The sequence below is a fragment of the Chenopodium album genome, chromosome 9, assembly GCF_948465745.1.
Source record: "Chenopodium album chromosome 9, dcCheAlbu1.1, whole genome shotgun sequence".
In the NCBI taxonomy this organism is placed as follows: Eukaryota; Viridiplantae; Streptophyta; class Magnoliopsida; order Caryophyllales; family Amaranthaceae; genus Chenopodium; species Chenopodium album.
The window spans coordinates 28,011,086-28,016,783 of NC_137842.1; the positions used below are offsets into that span (position 1 = coordinate 28,011,086).

Consider the following 5,698-nt stretch of genomic DNA (forward strand, 5'->3'; position numbering starts at 1 on the left):
TATTACCTTGGTTTCCTTGATCTCTCCAAGAAAAATTAGGATGGTTCTTCCAGCCAGGGTTATAAGTATTAGAGTAGGGGTCATTTTGTGATCGATTATAATTAGAAACATATTGAGCTTGTTCAAAATTAAGACAATCACTACTAGCATGTGCACCCCCACAATTATCACAAGACAAATCAGGACTAGAGATAAGACTAACATTACTCATTTTACTGAAAATTTTAGTCAAATTATCAACCTTAGCATTTAACATGTTAATACCATCCACATCATACATCCCTGTACTCTTTTTAGCAACTGATCTTTCACTAGAACAACCATAATTGTTAAAAGCAAGTTCTTCTAATAACTTATTAGCCTCTTCAGTAGTCTTACTCATTAAAGCACCACCTGCTGCAGCATCTATAGTACTTCTAATAGAGTGATTTAAGCCATTATAAAAAGTTTGCACAAGTATCCAATCAGGTATTCCATGGTGAGGACATTGGTGTTGCAAATCTTTAAACCTTTCCCAAGACTCATATAATGACTCTAATTCATTTTGAGTGAAATTAGTAATATCATTGCGCAATTTAGCCGTTTTAGCAGGTGGGAAAAATTTATTTAGAAAAGCTTGAGATAAAGAAGTCCAAGTGGTAAAAGGATCAGATGATTTAGAGGACAACCATTTTCTTGCCTTATCTCTAAGTGAAAATGAAAACAACCTAAGTCTAATAGCATCTTCACTTACACCATTTATCTTAATGGTATCACATTTTTCAAGAAAATTAGCTAAATGTTCTAATGGACATTCAGCTGGTGACCCACCAAACTGATCTTGCTGAACAATATGAATTAACGCAGGCTTAAGTTCAAAATTATTAGCTTGGACAGAAGGTCTTACTATACTTGCAGAGGTTGAACTAGCATCGGGCATTGCATACTCACGCAACATCTTAGCTGGTGGTTCTACCATGTTTTCAGTTTATGAGAAAAGCGACTCCAAGTTGGGAATGGAAGATTCTTGTTCAGAAATCTGGAGTCTCCTTAACGCGTGCAACGTTCTTTCGATTTCTGGATCAAAAGGGATTAAAGAACGATTAGTACGTGGCATACACTAAAAAATAACCATAAAAAGTAGAGTATAGTGCTGAAACAGAATATCGAAAACAGAAACTCAAAATAAAAAAAAAAAAAAAAAATTGCAGATTTTTTTTTCTCCTGTAAACTGCTGCTGTGTGCAGTAGCAGTAACAAAATTTTTTCTTTTTTAACAAACTGCCAACAACACAAAACAGAAACTAAACTAGCAGAAATAAAAATAAAGTCTAAACTAATACGAAAGTTTCTACGGTATGATATTGAATTATTGCCTCCCCGGCAACGGCGCCAAAAACTTGGTCGGGTCTAAATCTACCGCAAGTGTACGGGTCAATTACAGTAAATATAGGGTGAGCAAGGTATCGTATCCACAAGGAGATCTACTCAAGTACCAAATTAAGAAACTAGAATATTATTTAGACGACAAAAATATGAGAAAAGTAGTACTAAACTATAAACGATTAAGGCTTGCAAACTAATAAAACGATAGACAATAATAAGAAGTAGTTCTAGGTTTCGGGTTTCGCCAATTACTCTATAATGAAATTAAACTAATTGCAGGGTTGAACATATATAATATAACAATGATCGAATTACCAAAAGTATGTAATCTCCTCTTCCAAGGTAGAAAACGCATATTTAAATCAACATTATGTCTACTTCCGTGATCACAACAATTGAAATAAACTCATTAAGAATAGGAATTCAAAAAGACCACCCCAAGTGTATAACTATTCCTAAAATTATACTACTTGACGTTTGATAATCCCACGAACTAGTATTGAAATTTCACTTCCGCTAATAATCCAATACCTTAAACATACAATCAATTGGCCAGATTAAGAGTACGAATTAAAACAAGATTATCAAATTGCAATTATATAAATCAAACCCCAAACAAAGTAATTCAATTCATTGATAGATTATAATGGACTACATCCCTAACCTAGAACAAAGAGATTTAGCTAGACATGGAGATTAAGAAAACACAACTAATTGATGAAGAATTGATACAAATAAACATATTAAATCAAACCAAAATCAACCAATTGCATAAACTAAAAGGATGAAGAGTAAACTCCAATTGAAGTGGTTGAACGCTGCTCTTCCTCTCCTGCGTGTGTGTGTTCGTGTTGCTGCGTCTTCTCCTCTCCCCTTCTCATCTGCTGCGTGGCTGTGTGATTTATACAGTAGTAGTTGTGAGCTGTGAGGGTTTCATCGTGGGTTTTTTTTTTGCCTCTTGCCGCTGCTGCACTTTTTGGGAGTATTGAGTTTAGTGGGTTTTCAACCCACATTCTCTTAATTGTGGAAGTTTGCTCGTGGGATTATAGTGGGCTTTGCTTTGACTCACGATCACCGCCACTTGAAAATATTTGCTGCCTAATTATAACTTCCACCTAATTAAAAATACAATGGGAACATGTTATATACTTGTATGATAAAAGTGAGTAACAAATATATATGCACATTATAATGAATTGCTTTGTAATATAATAGAATTAGGAAGTAAATACTAGACTTTGCAAATTAGGCCATTCAAATTATATTTTCTTGATTATGCATATAAACTTGTATAAAAGGATACTAAATCATACCCAATTTAGTTATAAAAAGAGATAATAAGTATATAAAATATTGACTTATCAGGGACGCTTATGAATATCCCAGGCAAAACAAAGGACGGAAAGGGTGCACGGTTAGATTTGAAAGAGATGGGGATTCGTCAGAATTGTGGCCTCAAGAAAAGGTTAGAAAGGGGAAGGATCCGAGAATAGAAGATGAAAGTGTTTCGAAAAAAGGGAAGGAGAAGAGCAAGGGAAAGGGAAAGGCCAAAGATGCGTCAAAGAATAAAGTTAAGGGTAAAGGGAAGGATGAAAAGAATTATTTACCCCCGGCTTGCTATACATTGTCAAGGGTAGAGAAACGTATGTTTTGTGCATGTTTGTACGGCATTAAGGTTCCATCAGGGTACTCATCTAACATGAAAAGATTTGTAACCTTAAATGGAGAATTGAAGCTGACAAGTATGAAATCCCATGATTGTCACATTATGATGCAAGTATTCCTACCGATTGCAATCCGTGGTATTCTACCGAAACACGTGAGGGAAGCGATTACAAGCCTTTGTTCGTTTTTCAATACAATTTGTAGCAAAGTTCTTGATCCTTGTACACTAGATGCTTTGCAAGCAGATGTGGTTGTGACTTTGTGCAAATTTGAGATGTATTTCCCACCCTCATTTTTTGACATAATGGTTCATCTGGTTCTTCATTTGGTGCGTGAGATTAAGTTGTGCGGTCCAGTGTTCATGAGGTGGTGCTACCCTTTTGAAAGACACATGGGTACATTACAAGATAAAGTACGAAACCGAGCTCACCCTGAAGGAAGTATAATGCAAGGGACAGTGGGTGAGGAGATAGGTAACTTTGTGGCGGACTACATAGCCCTTGCTCAACCTATTGGTCTTCCTACTTCTCGACATGAAGGTAGACTTGATGGTCATGGCACAATTGGGTCGAAACGAATGTCACCAGACCGAGATCAGTTCTTACAAGCACACCTTTATGTGTTGCACCATGTTTCAGATGTGCACCCATATTTAGACGAGCACATGGCTTGTTTGCGTGCCGAATTTCCATCCAAAGGTGAAAGGGCACTTATGCAGTTGCATAATAAGAAATTTGTTGATTGGTTTCGTGAACGAGTAATGAGTGGATTGAATGATACTAATGTGACCGATACAGTACGGTGGCTTGCGTACGGACCTAGGGATGATGTTCGTTCATTTGAGGGATATGACATCAATGGGTACACTTTTTGGACCGAGGCTCGTGATTTGAAATCTTCCTCCACCCAAAACAGTGGTGTAACTCTTGTGGCATCGTCAAGGGAGTTTACAAGTTCTAAGGATAAATCACCTGTCGATGCAGAGTTGTCATACTATGGTCGAATTCAAGAAATATGGGAGCTTGATTATTGTGACTTCACGGTTGCTCTTTTCAAGTGTAAGTGGGTTGATAATATCAGGCGTAACGTCAAACATGAGGACTTTACTCTTGTAGATCTTGGCCACTTGAATGATAGTGCGGAACCATTTATCCTTGCATCTCAAGCTAAGCAAGTGTTCTACGTAACTGACCCAATGGATTCAAAATGGTCTATAGTGCTAGCTGGCAAAAGAAGAATCCTAAGCATTGGAGATGTTGAGGATGAGGAAGAATATGATGCGTTTGATGATTCAGCACCTTTCACTGTTCCTAGACCTGTTGTACTAAATGACATAGACAACGAAGCAGGTTATATGCGATCAGACCACAACGAAGGAATTTCAGAATGAGGTAGTTTGATTAAAAGTTAGTAATGGTTTCATTGCAAATATAGTTTAGTTATCATGTATATAGGAGCATAAGTAGGCGAAAATGATATATTTGTAGTTTGAAATTGCCTAAGTGTACTCATTATCATGCATATACAAGGTTATAGGACCATAAGTAGGTGAAACTGGCATAAATAGCTTCTACTTAACCCAACTCCTTTGTTTTGTGTATGAACTAACATTTATTCATTCTAACAACCTATTTTCCATATGTAGATTGAAATTGGCATTTTGTACTCATTATCATGCATATACAAGGTTATAGGACCATAATAAGTAGGTGAAAATGGCTAAAATAGCTTCTACATAACCATAATAACTATCATGCATATACTTTACTATACACTAATATTGTTTTATGATTGCTTTGACAGGTGCTTATATCTCATGGCGGACGATCATGATCCTCCTTTGGTAGAGGACATTGACGATGATGAGTATGAGGACGAGTACGAGGATGACGACTCCGATGATAGTGATGCTCCTTATGATGTGAATAAGGAGGATGACTTGGGTGAGCCAGAGGATCAGGCTCAAGATGAGTACGAGCGTAGGCTTGACGATTTTGAAATGTCAGCTGAACGTGCACCGGCCATTGTAAATACAGCACGTGAGATTGTTGGTGAGAACCCGACTCCTGAAAGTCAAGGCCAAGGACAAGGACAAGATGAAAACAACACAGGTGGTGGAGGGGGGGAAAAGGCACCGGCTGAAAGAAAAAGAAGGGGTCCGACGAGAAGCTTTAAGAAACCGGACGGTCCCATGGTCTTGGATTATGACAACAAAGGCCAACCCGGGCCCAAATGGCGTCGACAATATGCTAATCAAGTTGGCTTATGTTCGCGGAAAATCCCCATTACACTTGTAATGCGGCAAGTACCTCCGGGTTTGATTCAAGCATTTTGGGATGATACAAGGGTAAGTGTGTTTTTGGCACATTTAGACAATTTAAGATACCTTAACCTTATGATTGTTTTTAAATAGAAACTAATAATCGGTTTTAATTTGTGCTTGCAGAGGCAGTTTTCTATTCCTAATGATCCCAAGAAGAAAAGGGTGTTTGTCTCTTTATTAGGGGAAAGATTCAGAGGCTTTAAGACCAAGTTGACTAATCGGTGGACCCACAAGAAGAAGAAGGTGCAAACAAAGAAGAAGAATGCCAAAGAGGATGACCGTCTCCCGTGGCAAATATGGCCGACCGTGTCAAAAGATGATTGGGAAGAGTTCGTTAGAATGAAGA

At 37.6% G+C, this 5,698-nt stretch overlaps 1 non-coding gene across 1 annotated transcript; it reads left to right on the top strand.

Annotated features, from left to right (window-relative positions):
- Positions 1 to 470: 470 nt before the first annotated feature.
- On the top strand, positions 471 to 577 carry LOC145561034 (small nucleolar RNA R71). Its single transcript, XR_014093617.1, has one exon. It is a non-coding gene; the product is annotated as a small nucleolar RNA R71 (small nucleolar RNA).
- The last annotated feature ends 5,121 nt before the right edge of the window (positions 578 to 5,698 follow it).